Below are 18,690 nucleotides of genomic sequence, written 5' to 3'. Positions count from 1 at the left end.
AGAGAGAGAGAGAGAGAGACTTCTTCCATCCCCTTCCCTACAAGATCTCAGTTAAGCAGGATAAATCCATTTAGAGGCAAGAGGAATGAGGTAAACTGAGTGCTTTTCTTTTCGTAGATGTGTATAACTTTGGCAACAGACTCCACCCACACGCTTCACCTTCCATTGGCAAGGCCCAGCAGTCCCTACGTGTAACAGCGTCAACCACAAGCAAGTGCAGTCCTTGTAACACCTTCACTCCACCTTCCATTGGCAAGGCCCAGCAGTCCCTACGTGTAACAGTGTCAACCACAAGCAAGTGCAGTCCTTGTAACACCTTCACTCCACCTTCCATTGGCAAGGCCCAGCAGTCCCTACGTGTAACAGTGCCAACCACAAGCAAGTGGAGTCCTTGTAGCACCTTCACCTTCCATTGGCAAGGCCCAGCAGTCCCTACGTGTAACAGTGTCAACCACAAGCAAGTGCAGTCCTTGTAACACCTTCACTCCACCTTCCATTGGCAAGGCCCAGCAGTCCCTACGTGTAACAGTGCCAACCACAAGCAAGTGCAAACCTCTTAACACCTTCATTTCACTGACATTTTACTTATTTTTATTTTAATCTTGCTACCTCGAGACGTTTTTGCTTCAGTGCAGAAGAGATTTTTGGTGTCAACGAATTACTTGCTGGAGACAGCGAGAGTAGAAGACGTCACCCAGTCCACATCTTGGCCAGTCCTTTGGATTATTTTGATTGTTTCATTCATATTCTTCCTGTGTCTTTTATGGCATGAGGTAAGAGGAACAAGGGAAGGGACTACAAACAATGGTCCTCGTTCACCCCTTCACTACGATGACTTTTTAAAAGTTTATTCTTATGACCAGATTATTTATGACAAATCCCTCCTACTGAAAGGGTTAATGAAGCGTTTTGTGTAATTTAACCCACTGCAAAGCAAAGTATCTCCTAAGCTATATAAAAAAAAAAATCGTCAGAAGATGGTATGAATAAAGTAAAGCGGATTCACTGGCTGTAATGCAACAAACTACATCTATCACAGAGTACAGACACACTAACAGTGCAAATTAGGTGAGCAATCGAACTGAAAGGCCATACATTCTAATCTATTACATGTGGCGGCCGGATTCACAATCAAATTAATGATTAGTTCCACGTCATAAACCAGGAGTGTTTTGTTAAGTTTGTACTCTTAAGTTTGTACTCTTATTTTTTGTCACTCCGACAACAAATAACTTTTCTTTTTCTGGCCTTTGATTTGTATTGCAGAACGAAAAAGACAGGGAGGAAGACTCTACTCTCTCATTTTCCATTCTGCCAAAATCACATTAGCAACGGGGAACGGATCACAAGTTTGTGATTTCTGACACGGTTGCAGTACTTACTCTGTCCTTGTTGGGTGGCTGTACCCCTGGGGGGGACTGACCCTCCACCGCACTGGTCCTTTTTCTTGTGCTCGAGCAGGTCCGTGATATACCGAAACGCACGGCCACACTTGTGGCACCGATGCATCCTGTAAAGATAATAGACAAGTTAAAGTAGGATTACCCAGTTTAGTGACAAAGTGCACAAGTTTAGTTATTCAGGACTTAACAAAGATTTATCTGAAGGCAGTCAGTCCCAGCACTCATGTTGAATCATATTTTGGAAGTGGTAAAAATTAAGTAACCTACCAAAATGATATCGTGATGAAGACACTAAATTAGACAAAGCTCTAAGTGTAAATCTACGAGACGACAAGCATACGGAAAGACGAGATAATTCTGAACATTTATAAAAATGTAATATAAGAAGTTTTTACTTCATTAATCTCTCTCTCTCTCTCTCTCGGATTAAGGAAACATCAGTGATTGCAAGGTGCGAATCTGTTAATAGATATGAAATACTCACCCGGCGGAGCGAGCCCGACACCACAATCCCAGGAGGAGGACATAGGGAGGTAGCCCCCACACCACTAGGAGGCGATGGGGAGGTACACCTGCATTCCGCGCAGCAAGGACATATATCCCCCATGACCTGATGCCCCTCTTCCACGCAGCTGGACCATTAAGCAGTACTCAGATCAAGTGTGTTAGTCTCCAACAGAGCAAGCACTCACCAGAATCGGGGTGGGACTTGCCCTAGGAAAGTCACAAGTAGGCCTTCGGATGCAGAGTCCATCAGACCTGCCTTCAAAAGAGGATGAGTCACAGCTAGAGCTCACAAGCCTACTTCACCCCAGGGTAGCAGCAGCACAGGTGCATCCATCGGATCTACTGTAGGAGGAGCGTCCACCAGATCTCCTTCTTCTGTCACCCACCTCTGGGAGCAGGCGTGTTGGACCGTCATACCGACGACCATCGCTTGTGCTCCCCAGGAGGGCAGCGGGCCCTGTGGTGGTATCCACCAGCTCTGCCACAGGGGAAAGGACTACTGGTCGTCCCCCAGTTGCACTGTCCCTTGATGGCAGGAGGACAGCAGAGTCCACCAGACCTGCTGCAGAAGCCAGAAGGCCTGACAGGACTTCATCTCCGGCCGTCCTCGGGACAAGTGGTCCCCTGGCAGTGTCCCCTAGATCTGCCAGCCTGAGAGAGTATCCACCGGATCTCCCTCGACCACCACCCCAGGAGGGAGCCTAGACAGTGTCCTCCAGATCTGTCTGGCAGAGGCAACGTCCTCTGGACCTCCCTATGCCCCGGCACGGAGTTTCGGCAGGGACCATCAGGCCTGCCAGGCTGGGGAACAGGCCACAGGTCATTCCTCCTCCACGACCCTGGAGGCTCCCTACGAGGGCGACGTCTCTAGCTGAGCCTGCCCCTCCTGTGGGTGTGCGAGACACCCCTCTCGCCTCCCCTTCTTCACAGAGAGTGAAGACTGCTTCCCCACACGATCCCTGCCAGAGTACCTGGGACGAGACCATCCTAAGGCCAGGTGTCCAGTCACTGCAGTACAGCCACTGACGGACTCCCCCAGAGCAAGCGGCCGCAGTCTACCCCTTATGGCCTCCTCCTCCAGGCAAGACCGCAGCATCCAGGCAACAGCAGGCACCTCGCAGGGCCACCCCTGATGCCTCCAGCAGCTGCTGGACTCCCCCAGCGCAGGCGGCTGCAGCCAACCGCTGACTGCTTCCTCCTCCAGGCGAGACCGCAGCCCCATGGTAGTGATGAGCACCCAGCGGCTGACCCCAGGCCCAGACAAGCCCAGGTCCACCCCCAGGACTCCCACCTCTGCTAAGGGCAGGCGCCATGCTGAGTGCCTCTTAGCCCTGTTCGGCCCTAGCCCAGAGGGCCACCACACTCCCAGGGCCACCAGGAAAGGGCCGCCCATCACTCCGGCCTTCAGCTTGACATGGACCCCATACCACACCGCCCAAGACTCACACTGGGAGCACACCCTAGACAGCTCTACTCCCACACCTGGACGCCATCTATGGCTGTCTGCGTAATAGCCCTAGGCATGCCCCTCACGCCAACCGACGACCAGCTACACTGTGAATTATAGTGCTACAGACTCTGTGTATACACCCCTCCCCCATACCTACTGTAGAGTACCGCGCCCCTGTGTGACTTCCACTTGTGCCAAACCCTCCCCATTGTGGTTCCCCCCCTTTGTGTACACCTTTGTGTGTCCCTTCCCCTCCCTCTTCCCCTCCCCTGGTAAGAAGTTCCCATGTTGCCCTATAAGTGACATCCCCCTTACTCCCCTGTGCAATACCCTGACCCCCCTCATGTGCATCGCTCCCTCTAGGCCTTGCGAGTGGTGATATTCAGTGACATAGTGCAGGGAACCCATCCCAGTAACATACTGTTGTAGTATACCTTAGTGCAGCAAATCACCCCTGGGTTGTCAAGCGTGTTGTTCTCTCCCTGTGCAATACATACCCAACCTGACTATGTTCTAATCTAGTGTTTAGTATTGCGTTTGTACGACATAGGTGTGTTATACCGTGCCTGGTGTTATATCGCGCCCATATCTCGCACGTGTATTATATAGTGATACACTGTACCCTACTTGGTACTGCGTTCCTGTCATGAGTATTTGTACTGTGGTATACCGTGTCATAGCCTATATTGTGTTTATGCCCCTGTGTGTCTTGTATTGTGATATATCTAGTGTCATGTGTCATATTGTATTCAGGCCCCCTGTGTGTATCATATCGTGATATATATGGTGTAAGTGTGCTTTATATTGTACTGTGTCATATAATATACTTGTATTTTATATAGTCTTGTGCCTGCCTATCCATAGGGAGACATGGGCCCTCGGTGTTGAAACTCACCAACATGTAACCACCAAATACCAATTCATCATAATATTTGATCCTACCTGCTGTGAATACGATGGCTACCTTGGGCTAGATCTGCTACAAAAACTCTGCGCCAACATAGACTGCCACAAGCGGCGACTATGCTTCAACAAACCTCCAGATCCACCCCCTCAGCCCCTCTGCACATGCACCACCACGACTTCCCCACCTGCCCCGGGCCCACCCTCGCCCTCCCGGTCCTCCCCTCTTTATAGTGACCCCCCCTTCCCCCCTCATCCCCCACCTTCCCCGCTAGCATAGCCTCCACCGTCACCGTTCCTCCCCACCACGAGGCCTGGCTACCCTTGCATTGCCCCACCATAAACTCCATAGTGTTTTCCCCAGTTCCACCTATGGGTGCCACCGCCTCATGCCTCTTGTCCCCCACCTTCCTTCCCCCCCAACGTCAGAGCAGTGCACATTGCCAACCTTTCCACCACTCCCCTCACCCTCCAGCAGGTCCAGGACACGCTAGATGCCAGTGTAATATCACCATCCAGCAGCCCATTGTCCTCCCCTGTCGTCCTCTTGAAAAAGAAAGATGGGACCCTATGCTTCTGCATAGATTACCACCTCCTGAACGACGTAACAACAAAAGACGCCACTCTACCCAGAATTGACGACTCCCTTTACTCCCTCTACAGGGTCCTTGACCTGCAATCAGGATACTGGCAGGTCCCCATCCACCCTGATGACAGAGGCAAAGCCGCATTCTCCACCAGCAACGGGAAGCATTACGAGTTTGACGTGCTCCCCTTCGGCCTCTGCAATGCCCCAACCACATTCTCCAGACTACTGGAGTCCGTACTAAGCGGCCTCACCTGGGAGATATGCCTAGCCTATTTGGATGATGTGATATTTTTCGGTAAAACCTGGGCCGACCACCTCCTCCACTTATGATAAGTCTTCCTCAGGATTCGACAAGCTGAGCTCAAGCTTTGGCCATCAAAATGCGTCCTAGCCCAACGTTCTGTCTCCTTCCTGGGGCATGTTATATCCAAAGAGGGCATAGCCCCTGACCCGGAAAAACTATGGGCAATAGCAGAACTTCCCCTACCCTGGAACGCACACGAGGTCCGCGCATTCACAGGCCTCGCGTCACACTACAGACGCTTTGTGAAAGGGTTTGCAAACATTGCCAAACCACTACACAACCTAACCAAAAAGGGGGAACCTTTCACATGGACAGAAGACTGTCTACAGTCCTTCAACACCTTAAAGGACAAACTCATCATTGCCCCCATCGTGGCGTTCGCCAACTATACCCTTCCTTTCCGCTTATACACAGACGTGTCACTAGTGGCAATCAGAGCAGTCCTAGCCCAAGTAGAGGACGGTAGGGAACATATCATTGTCTGTGCCAGCTGCGCGCTAAACCAGGCAGAGAAAAACTATGCCACCATGACGCGTGAATGTTTGGGCATCATTTGGGCCTTAGAGTACTTCTGGGCCTATCTGTTGGGCACCCATGTCACAATCGTCACTGATCACCAATCACTACAATGACTACGGCAGTCAGAGACACACAATGCCCAAATCATCTACTGGAGAGAGACCTTAGAAGAGTTTAATTTCAATATAGCCTACTGGCCAGGCAAACTCCACACCAATGCTGACGCTCTCTCCCAGCTCCCCATGAACACCTGCGCCGCCTCCACCCTCCTACAACAATGGCAAGCAAACAACCGCCCCACCTGGATGCCCGCCCATGTTTTTCTCAAAGTACAGTGACATGGCGATCACCCGTGGACCCATTAAGGACGTATCACCCTAGACCCAGACACCACCCTAGATGCTCTAACTCACCTCCATTCTGACAACGGCATTCACCTCGGCACAAAGAAACTCCTGCAAATTTTCAATGACACTTTCTGGACCCCAAACCCCTCCCAACTCGCCAAACAGGTCGTCCAAACATGCCAAGCCTGTGCCCTGGGAAAGGACACCACCAGGACACCAGGCCTGTCCCATCACATCCTAGCCAGCAGGCCCTGGCAGTTACTGTCAGTAGATGTTGTCGGGCCTCTCCCACCCAAATCCGGCTACAAATACATAATAACGTTCATGGACACCTACTCCAAATTCCTGATTGCCTGCCCAGCAAAAGAACATCACACCCTCGCTGTCACAGACGCAATAACTCGCCACATATTTCCATACTTTGGCATCCCCCAGGTCCTCCACTCCAATAATGCCCTGGAATTCACAAGCAAGATCTGGGCCAAACTCTCTTCAGCTATGAAATCTCCCACTCCTCACCACACTGGCCACAGGGAAATGGCATCTGCGAATGGAGTCACCGCACCTTACTCAACCAAGGGCGGACCAGAATACAAGTAATCCAAAATGACGGTTGGCCAGCACACATCAAGATCATGCAATGGGGCATTAACTCCTACCCCCACGAAGATGGCATCACACCACATGAGCGTGTATTCGGCAAGGCACCTCTCCTACTCCTCTGCCACCATGTGCAAGTATCCGCCAACCCTTCTTCCTTCAACCCCCTTCATCACCTCAAGAGTAAACTCCACCACCTCCAAAACACTCAAGATCTAACACCTGACACCTCTGCAACCAAACCCTACAAACCAGGTGAATCCGTCATGGTAGCCACGCTGCCAACACCAAACAAGCTAGCCCCACGCTACACCGACCCCTACACAATTGCAAGGGTCCCCAACCCATACTAGGTCACCATTCAGTACCACAACACCAATGCACCTACTGAAACCGTAATGTGCGCTGCTTTCACGTACCCCCCACGCCACCACCTGCATCTGCCTAGCTCACACCCCATTTCCCCACCTGGCCCCAATGACTTATACTCCTGCTACCTCTCCCCTTCCCTATCCTCACCCAGCACCCCCGCCATCCTCACCACCCCTACTCCAGACACCTCCTCTCCCCCCCACACCACCAGCACATCTCTAACAACCTCGCTGCACTCCGCCCCCACCATGCTGCCACCACCAAATCTCACACCACACAGCCACCTGATGTCCTCACTCCCATCACCGTCTCCCTCTCCCTGCTCCACCTCACTCACTGCTCCCACTAGTCACCCCAACTCCCCATCCCTCACCCCTGCCTCCTCATCCCCACCCACATTCACAACTTCACCGACCAACTCACAGGCCACCCACTCCACCCACACGCCACCCCCAGCAATGACCCCCCCTACAACTGACGTCGATGCTCCTCCACCTACTGCCACACACCCTTTCATGTCCTTCATCATCGCCGCCTCCCTGCACCACCACGCCCCCTGCCTGCATGCCGTTACCCACCCCTCACCTTCCACACCAGTACTCATCACCACCCAAACCAGATCAGGCCACCTATCCCACCCCCTACCCAGATACACCCACACGCCCACCCCACCTTCCACCCCACCTCCTAATACCGCTCCCCTCACCCTCAAAATCCACCATACCCCGTGGGACATCCCAGTGGCCCACCCCACTAACCCGCTAAACCCTCCACGACCTCTTAAAAGCAAGGCGACCTCACCTATCTCCAGTCGGCAGTCGGACACCACACATCACATCCCACAGTCTCTGCTGCCTGAGATGAAAATCAAGCACAGTATTTGGACTGTGGCCAAAGGTTACAAGTGATGCCTCAAAGGCAAGATCCAACTCCACCTCCTGCAGCAGACGCCCCTACCATCCACACTCGCAATAGTCCACTGCCCACATCAGCAGCGGAACCAACCAGCACTCCACTGGATGGATCCCCTTGCCACCTCACCCCTTCGCATTGCACCCCTACCATCGATGTTTACCATCTCCAGTCACGGGGACGTGACTTCCACCCCCGTGACGGTGGTGAAATACCCACCCAGCAGAGCGAGCCCGACACCACCACCCCAGGAGGAGGACATAGGGAGGTAGCCCCCACACCACTAGGAGGCGATGGGAAGGTACACCTGCATTCCGCGCAGCAAGGACATATATCCCCCATGACCTGACGCCCCTCTTCCATGCAACCAGACCACCAGGTAGTACTCAGATCAAGTGCATTACTCTCCGATGGAGCAAGCACTCACCAGAATCGGGGTGGGACTTGCCCTAGGAAAGTCCCAAGTAGGCCTTCGGACACAGAGTCCATCAGACCTGCCTTCAAAAGAGGATGAGTCACAGCTAGCACTCAAAAGCCTACTTCATCCCAGGGGAGCAGCAGCACAGTAGCATCCATCAGATCTACTGTACGAGGAGCGTCCACCGGATCCCCTCCTTCTGCCACCCGCCTCTGGGAGCCGGCAAGTTGGACCGTCATACCGATGACCTTCGCTTGTGCTCCCCAGGAGGGCGGCGGGCCCTGTGGTGGTATCCACCGCATCTGGCACAGGGGGAGAGACCACCGGTCATCACCCAGCTGCGCTATTCCTCAATGGCAGGAGGGCAGCATAGTCCACCAGACCTGCTGCAGAAGCCAGAAGGCCCGATGGGACTTCTCCGGTCATCCCCAGAACGAGTGGTCCCCCAGCAGTGTCTCCTGGATCTGCCAGGCCGAGAGAGTATCCACTGGATCTCCCTCAACCACCACTCTAGAAGGGACCCTAGATAGTGTCCTCCGGATCTGTCTGGCAGAAGGAGTGTCCTCTGAACCTCCTTCTTACGCCCCGGCATGGAGTTTCGGCAGGGACCATCAGGCCTGCCAGGCTGGGGAACAGGCCACCAGTTGTTCCCCCTCCACAATCCCGGAGGCTTTCTACAAGGGTGACATCTCTAGCTCAGCCCACCCCTCCTGTGGCCGAATGAGACACTCCTCTCGCCTCTCCTTCACGGAGAGTGGACACTTCTCCCCCACAAGATCCCTGCCAGAGAGTACCTGGGACGAGACCATCCCGTAGGTGTCCTGTCGCTGCAGTACAGCCCCCAATGCCCGCAGCCGCTGATGGACTCTCCCAGAGCGAGTGGCTGCAGTCTACCCCTGATGGCCTCCTCCTCCAGGTGAGACCGCAGCCCCCAGGTAATGGCGGACACCTTGCAAGGCTGTCCCTGATGCCTCCAGTAGCTGCCAGACTCCCCCAGCGCAGGTGTCCGCAGCCAACCCCTGATGGCTTCCTCCTCCAGGCAAGACCGCAGCCCCAGATTGGTGATAAGCACCCAGCGGCTGACCCCAGGCCTGGACAAGCCCAGGTCCACCCCCAGGACTCCCACCTCTGCTAAGGGCAGGCACCGTGCTGAATGCCTCTCAACCCTGTTTGGCCCTAGCCCAGAGGGCCACCACACTCCCAGGGCCTCCACCAGGAAAGGGCTACCCATCACTCCACCCTTCAGCTCGACCCAGACCCCAAACCATGCCGTCCGAGACTCGCACCAGAAGCACACCCCAGACGGCCCTCCTCCCACACTTGGCCGCCATCTACAGCTGCCTGTGTAATGGCCCTAGGCATGCCCCTCGCGCCCACCGACGACCAGCTACACCGTGAGTTATAGTGCTACAGACTCTGTGTATACATCCCTCCCCCATACCTAGAGTACCGCACCCCTGTGTGTGACTTTTACTTGTGCCAAACCCTCCCCACTGTGGTTCCACCCCTTTGTGTACACCTTTGTGTGTCCCTTTCCCGCCCCCTCTCCCCCTCCCCTGGTAAGAAGTTCCCATGTTGCCCTATAAGTGACATCCCCCTTACTCCCCTGTGCAATACCCTGACCCCCCTCATGTGCATCATGCCCTCTAGGCCTTGCGAGTGGTGATATTCAGTGACATAGTGCAGGGAACCCGTCCCAGTAACATACTGTTGTAGTATACCTTAGTGCAGCAAATCACCCCTGGGTTGTCAAGCGTGTTGTTCTTTCCCTGTGCAATACATACCCAACCTGACTATGTTCTAATCTAGTGTTTAGCATTGTATTTGTACGACATAGGTGTGTTATACCGTGCCTGGTGTTATATCGCGCCCATATCTCGCACGTATAGTATATAGTGATACACTGTACCCTACGTGGTACTGCGTTCCTGTCATGAGAGTGTATTAATTTGCATTGTGATATACCGTGTCATAGCTTATATTGTGTTTATGCCCCTATGTGTCTTGTATTGTGATATATCTAGTGTCATGTGTCTTATTGTATTCAGGCCCCTTGTGTGTACTGTATCGTGATATATATAGTGTAAGTGTGCTTTATATTGCACTGTGTCATATAATATACTTGTATTTTATATGGGCTTGTGCATGCACCTGTGTGTGAACTGTCGTGCTCTGTTTATCTGGTATTACAATATACGTGTAGATCTGATTAGCAGTGTTTGAGCTCTATCCCCTTGTTTGTATACTCTACCCCGGTCAAGAATAACGAACCCAAAGCCCGCGCCATATCTGAACCCAAGAAGCTGGGCACAGAGTGCGCTGTATAACAAGATAAATAAAAGCAAAATATAAGTTATAAGTAGAAATAGCCAAACTGGTGGGACAGCAGGGACGTTGGTGGGCGGTGGACTGGACCACTTTTTTCTTTTTTATCCAAAGAGGAAAGATCAAAAGGCTGGAACCTTGCAAACTGTTCTTCCCAGAAAAGAACAAACTCCATAAGAATGGGTGTTTTAGGATTTGTGGTTTGAGTGCAGTAAAGGTTTAAATCAAAATGACCTCCGAGAAATTATGGTGTCAGGGGAAAACAATAGGCGTGGGGGACAGATAAATGGGTGGGATACATTGGAGCTGTGATGGTGAATGAGTAGGGGCCGTGACACCCTGTGAGTTTTTTTTTTTTTTATGCTAGGAAGAAGGAACCAAAGGCCTTGAGCCCGCAAACTGTTCCTTCCAAGAGAAAAACAAAATACAAGAGAGAGCCAAATTCAAGATCGAGATGCCTGGACACACTGCATTTGAAAGACTGGAGATCATAGCTATCATAGCAGGAAATGCTGACAGAGGAAGACGGTTCCAGAGTTGACCTGTTGCATAAATGAAGGACTGGGAGTAACGGATAACTCTTGCATTAGAGAGATGGACAGAAAAGGGATGAGAGTTTGTTGTTAGGTGGCTGCTACGCGCCCGTCGTAGAGGTGGAGGGATGCAAGCAGACAGTTCAGAGAAGCAGTGACCATTAAAGTAGTGATAGAAAAGAGATAAAGATGCAACAGTGCGACGAAGAGACAGAGGTTGCGGGGAGCAAGTAAGAGGAGGAGAGTTAATGAGATGAAAAGCCTTTAACTCCACCCTATTGAGAAGAGCTGTATGTGGGGAGCCTCCCCACACATGAGAGTTGTACTCTACACAGGGGCGGATAAAACCCGTGGATAAAGTCAACAACTGTGCAGGGGTAAAGTAGGAACGGAGTCGGCTTAGTACACCCAATCTCTTGGAAGCAGATTTTGGAAGAGATGTAACATGAGCTTTCCAAGATAAGTCCTAAGTGAATGAAACCCCAGGCATGTTCAAGGATGATACAGGATTAAGCTAAATATTATTAAACATTAGTGGGTACTCCTGTGGATGATTTTGTCGGGTTCATAGGTGTAAGAACTGAGTCTTTGATGCATTAAAAACAAGATTATTTTTACCCCAGTCAGAGATACGAGCCAAGTCAGACATTGGGTGCACCGTAGCCTCATCCCTTGTTTGTTGAAGTAACTGCTGAGATGGACGTTGCGGGAACCGAATGGAAAGGTGAAGAATGGAGTCATCAGTGTACGAGTGAATAGGGTTAGATGTACAGCTTAGGTCATTGATGAATAAAAGGAAGAGAGCTGGTGATAGGACAGAGCCCTGAGGAACACCACTGTTGATAGATCTAGGAGAAGAATGATGGCCGTCTACAACGGCGACTACAGAACGACCAGAAAGGAAGCTATAGATGAAGGCACAGATAGAAGGATAGAAACTGTAAGAGGGCAGTTTGGAATTAATGATTTATGCCACACTCGATCGAAAGCCTTCGAGACGTCAAGTGCAATGGCAAAGGTTTTGCCAAAGTCGCGAAAGGAGGATTACCAAGAGTGAAAAGTAAGTGAGAATATCGACAGCGGAGGTTTATATCAAAAAGTTCTTCAGCAACACTACCACCACCAACAGCAACGACAATAGCAAGATAAGCTGTTGTTTTCATATATCTGACACTTTGCGACGCAGGCAAAAATTTTGCATAATATTACAGCCTAATATCTAACCCAACCTGCTCGATGAGACCAAAGAAATGCCTCCAAATAGCAACAAACCAGGACCCCCCCCCCCAATGCGATATTGACTGCTGGGTAAAACCTACGACACACAACACTGACTCCTCATGTACGGCACAACACATTACACAACAAATAACACCAACACCTCACACACTACCACAGGTACAGGCACATGTCCCAAGCATCACACACAGCTCACTAGACAGCTATCCAGGACATCACAGTCACCATCACACCCTCTACAACTAAGCTAATACATAAATATCAATCCCTTATACCATCTGCTTCTCACATCACAGTCACCATGACCATCACACCATCAGCCTAACCTTCACAATCACCGTCACATTCACTACCATCACAGCAACCAAGTCACACATCAATCAATCAATCAATCAATCATTTCCTGTGGCACCCTCGGGGATGCATAGGGCCTCGATGAACTCACACCACCACATCCTATCTTGTGCTAACTCCTCAAGATCTCCCCAACACTCATCTCCAGCTTCCCGTCTCATTGTCCTCACCCACGTCTCTTTTGGCCTTCCTCTACCTCTCCTACCAAGTGCCACCCACCCTGGTGTACCTCGTACTATTCCCTGTCTCCTATACACAAGTCCTAGCCACTTCCATCGTGAGAACCTAACATATTCATCGACCGGCTGCACTCCCGTTATTTCTCTAATTCTACTATTTGGTATCCTTTCCTACCACTTAACTCCTAATATTCTTCTAAGTGCTTTTTTTTCAAACACCAAGAATTTATTGTCCATAGTCACTGTGCTGTACCAAGACTCGTGTCCATAAATTAAGATACTCCTAACCATTACCTTATAAAGTTTGATTTTTGTATGCACAGAAAAATTGTTATTATTCCAAATATTTTTAAGCATTCCCATTGCCTGATTAGCCTTCTTTAACCTTTCCTCGAATTCAAAGTTCAAAGAACCATCCTTGGCTAAATAAGTACCTAAATATTTAAACCTATCAACTTGCTTTACGACCATACCTCCAATTACACATTCCTGCGCATTTTCCATATTCATATTGATTATTTCAGTTTTTCCACAATTAATAACCAAACCCACCTTGCGACCTTCACTCACCTTCACTCACACATACCAGAGGAAAGCTAAAGGCGTTAGAAAATGATGCACAGCGAAAGCATATTGCTCTATTCAGGAAACCACATGGAGGACAATGAAATAACTGGCATCTGACCACCTTGCCAAGAACCTTTTGTATATAATGCAAAGGCACACTGGGAACAGGTGACGTACGACGCAGAAACACAGTTTAATTCACATGACCGAAATTACAGTCTTACACCTCACACTACACCACTTCAGTATGATTATAACCAATGGCGACCCACCAGTTCAGTACGAGCATGCACAACACCGACCAAAAAAAAAAAAAAAAATCAAAAAATATAATGCAAGAAATACTGACGCGAAGCAATGAACTGTACTAAAAAAAAAAAAAAAAAAAAAAAAAAAAATCACTGAAAAGAAACACCTCCAGAGTAGGCTATACAACGCAGTTAAGAGCGTCAAATACGGTAACATAAGTATTACACAATCTTATGCCACAATTACAAACATAAAATTTCCTCACATTCACATTAAGCCAGCGGTATGCAAACGCCAGCTATGTAGATCCAGATTTGGGCTTTGATTTCAAAGCTCATATCCATCATGCTTATTCGACCGATAAGTAACCGTTCCTTTCATCAAGAAAGATGTAGTAAGTCAATCTGGGGCCAAGGAGGTTATCGTATTTTGACTGGGGAGCCACTGAACAGAAAAGGTTGGGAACCAATGATCTATAGAAATATGGTAAAGCTAAGTACGGTCACTTACTTGGTGGGCTTGGAAGGAGGCGAGGAAGATCTTCACGCAGCAAAGTTGCGTTAGTTACTGATGCGACTGAATGGAGCTCCCGCTCTGACCAGCTACCCCCTTCACCCCCACCTCCCCTACATCCATCCTCTACCTCTGAGTCACATCTAGTGTTTCCATAACTCACCTGAAAATCAATTTATTTTCAGTGAATGAGGATGGTTATTAGTAGGTAATGGACTCATTTAGATGGCAGAGAAGAGATACATATACTGTTAAGCTCACAAAAAATCTTAATTCAGAACTTCTCAGTTGTGATAAGAACGGAAAACTCATTTAAATTGCTGGTCATCAATAATATCATTATTAAAATCATACTTATTGTTAGCCGCTCCAACGAGGTAGTCCTCGAAAGCAGGAGAAGCAAACACAAACACTCGTATTTAGTCTGTAAGACCTCGTACAAGTACAGTAGCAAAATTTACCCCTCGCCTATCCTGTGGCTTACTTCAAGTCCTTGAGTTTCTTTTACTGCTATATCCACCCTAAATGCCTAAAATAATAATTCACTTCTTCCATATCTTCTAAGCTAATGCTGATACCCATCGCAGGAATTTATTGTCTTACTCTGCAACTAATGCTCTGTCATCTTCAGGCAACAAGAAAACTTCCTTTCCAGTGCACCCTGTCCCAGCGTCCCCCATACTTGTCCCTTTCTTCAGTATCTTTATAAATACCTTTCTCACCAGCTCGTCCAATAGTAGACAATAACATCCATGGCACCATCACACATCGCTGATATACACCCCTAAATTCACCCCACCCCATTCACTGCATTTGCCTCTCCCTCACAAATAAAGAACCATAAAATATACAAAGCCTTCATCAATGTTGTTGTCCTGAACGATCAGCGTCCTCATTCATCTCTGTTCTTGCTGTCACCGTGGTCTCAAAACTGTTTCTGCTTCTGCCACTGCCATCGCTTCCACCACTCGGCTGCCGCTGCCATTATCATCACCCTCACTGGTGCATCCATTACTCCGTTCCACTGCCGTCGTTGTAGTACTGAAATTACCAAAACACTGAAAGGCGATAAATCAAACTGCAATCCCGCATGATCTCCGTCCACACAGTCAAAATGAAAGAAAAGGAAAAGCGTAGTCCTCTTCCTGGCTACGTTTGTTTATTATCTTTGTATCAGATAGCTAGTGTTGGTAATGGTGATGGTAATAATGATAGTGATGGTGGTAATGGTGGTAGTGATGGGGATGGTGGTGGTAATGCTGATAGCGATATTGTTAGTGTTGTAGTGTTGGTAATGGTGATGGTAATAATGATAGTGATGGTGGTAATGGTGGTAGTGATGGGGATGGTGGTGGTAATGCTGACAGCGATATTGTTAGTGTTGTAGTGTTGGTAATGACGATGGTAGTGATGATGGTGGTGGTAATGGTGATGGTAATGATGACGGTGCTGATGATGGTCATAGTAGTGGTGAGGGTAATTGTGATGGTACTGACCACTATCACCACCACCATCATCACTATGATGGTGGTGGTGATGGTAAATGTGATGGTGATTGTGGTGTTGGTGACGTGGGTGGTGATGGTGACTGAGATCGTAGTGGTAACAGTAATGATGGTGGTGGTGATAATGGTGGTGGTAGTGATGGTGGTGGTGGTGGTGGTGACGTGGGTGGTGATGGTGATAGATCGTAGTGGTAATAGTGATGATGATGGTGGTGATAGTGGTGGTGGTAGTGATGGTGGTGGTGATAGTGATGGTGATCGTAAATGTCATGGTGATTGTGGTGTTGGTGACGTGGGTAGTGATGGTGACAGATTGTAGTGGTAATAGTGATGATGGTGGTGGTGATAGTGGTGGTGGTGATGGTAAATGTGATGGTGGTGGTGGTGTTGGTGACGTGGGTAGTGATGGTGACAGATCGTAGTGGTAATAGTGATGCTGGTAATAGTGATGGTGGTGGTAGTGATGGTGGTGGTGATGTTGGTACCGTGGGTAGTGATGGTGATAGATCGTAGCGGTAATAGTGATGATGATGGTAGTGATAATGGTGGTGGTAGTGATGGTGGTGTTGGTGACGTGGGTGGTGATGGTGACAGATCGTAGTGGTAATAGTGATGATGCTGGTAGTGATAGTGGTGGTGGTAATGATGGTGGTGGTGGTGATGGTGATGGTGGTGTTGGTGACGTGTGTGGTGATGGTGACTGAGATCGTAGTGGTAATAGTGATGATGCTGGTAGTGATAGTGGTGGTGGTAATGATGGTGGTGGTGGTGGTGGTGGTGATGGTGGTGGTGGTGTTGGTGACGTGAGTGGTGATGGTGACAGATCGTAGTTGTAACAGTGATGATGGTGGTAGTGATGGTGGTGGTAGTGATGGTGATGGTGGTGTTGGTGACGTGGGTGGTGATGGTGACAGATCGTAGTGGTAATAGTGATGATGGTGGTAGTGATGGTGATGGTGGTGTTGGTGACGTGTGTGGTGATGGTGACAGATCGTAGTGGTAATAGTGATGATGCTGGTAGTGATAGTGGTGGTGGTAATGATGGTGGTGGTGGTAATGATGGTGGTGGTGGTGACATGGGTGGTGATGGTGACAGATCGTAGTGGTAATAGTGATGATGCTGGTAGTGATAGTGGTGGTGGTAATGATGGTGGTGGTGGTAATGATGGTGGTGGTGGTGTTGGTGACGTGGGTGGTGATGGTGACAGATCGTAGTGGTAATAGTGATGATGCTGGTAGTGATAGTGGTGGTGGTAATGATGGTGGTGGTGGTGATGGTGGTGGTGGTGGTGGTGGTGGTGGTGGTGTTGGTGACGTGTGTGGTGATGGTGACAGATCGTAGTGGTAATAGTGATGATGCTGGTAGTGATAGTGGTGGTGGTAATGATGGTGGTAGTGGTGATGGTGGTGGTGGTGTTGGTGACGTGGGTGGTGATGGTGACAGATCGTAGTGGTAACAGTGATGATGGTGGTAATGATGGTGGTGGTAGTGATGGTGGTGGTGGTGTTGGTGACGTGGGTAGTGATGGTGACAGATCGTAGTGGTAATAGTGATGCTGGTAATAGTGATGGTGGTGGTAGTGATGGTGGTGGTGATGTTGGTACCGTGGGTAGTGATGGTGATAGATCGTAGCGGTAATAGTGATGATGATGGTAGTGATAATGGTGGTGGTAGTGATGGTGGTGTTGGTGACGTGTGTGGTGATGGTGACTGAGATCGTAGTGGTAATAGTGATGATGCTGGTAATGATAGTAGTGGTGGTAATGATGGTGGTGGTGATGGTAAATGTGATGGTGATTGTGGTGCTGGTGACGTGGGTGGTGATGGTGACAGATCGTAGTTGTAACAGTGATGGTGGTGGTGATGGTAAATGTGATGGTGATTGTGGTGCTGGTGACGTGGGTGGTGATGGTGACAGATCGTACTTGTAACAGTGATGGTGGTGGTGATGGTAAATGTGATGGTGATTGTGGTGTTGGTGACGTGGTTGGTGATGGTGACAGATCGTACTTGTAACAGTGATGGTGGTGGTGATGGTAAATGTGATGGTGATTGTGGTGTTGGTGACGTGGATGGTGATGGTGACAGATCGTAGTTGTAACAGTGATGGTGGTGGTGATGGTAAATGTGATGGTGATTGTGGTGCTGGTGACGTGAGTGGTAATGGTGACAGACAGCGCCACGGGCCTATATGGCTGTCTTGCTCTCTGTCTTTCACTCACCCAGCCTCAGCCACACTTCCTCCAGCCCTTATCTTCCCACTTCTGCTCGTGTATCCATACACACTGTTCACGGTGAAGTTAATCATGCAACAGTGTTCTTTTATATAGGTAGACTTCAGTGTAGAAACAAGCGAGATAATAACCACCATATCAAATTATATATTATTCATTAGCATTATACGCAGGAATCAATCATCATACCACCATCATCATTCATCTAAGATTCAAATAACATTATAATAAATTCTCTCCATCATTCTCCTACCCCCACTACCTTTCACCATTTCACTGTATTCCTAATCATTGTTGATTCTTATGTCAGTGTTTGGAGTTTCCTTTTTTTTTTTTTTTCCCCGACTCCTTACTTTAATTTATTTAACCATTTTCTTTAGTGCAAAGATTATTTAGCAAGGTATTTCAGGAAGCCCACAGTAGCATCTTTACAGTTTTTTTTAGTGCTATGGCCGCATCACAACAATCCTTCAGAAAACCAATGTCATTATCAGTCAGAGCATTCATGGAAAAGTCGGTAGCTAGATTACGCTGGCCCAAGGATTTTACGAACTGTGGATATTAAGTTGGTTGATAACAATATAATTATATATTATTATGTTAACATCATTAAAATTTAACAATGACCCTCTGTTAATGCCCTGTGATTATCTGGTATATTCTCCAG

The sequence above is a fragment of the Coenobita brevimanus genome, chromosome 27 (assembly GCF_032717465.1).
Source record: "Coenobita brevimanus isolate Jiangsu-jjx chromosome 27, ASM3271746v2, whole genome shotgun sequence".
Lineage (NCBI taxonomy): Eukaryota > Metazoa > Arthropoda > Malacostraca > Decapoda > Coenobitidae > Coenobita > Coenobita brevimanus.
This window is presented reverse-complemented; position numbering follows the sequence as displayed.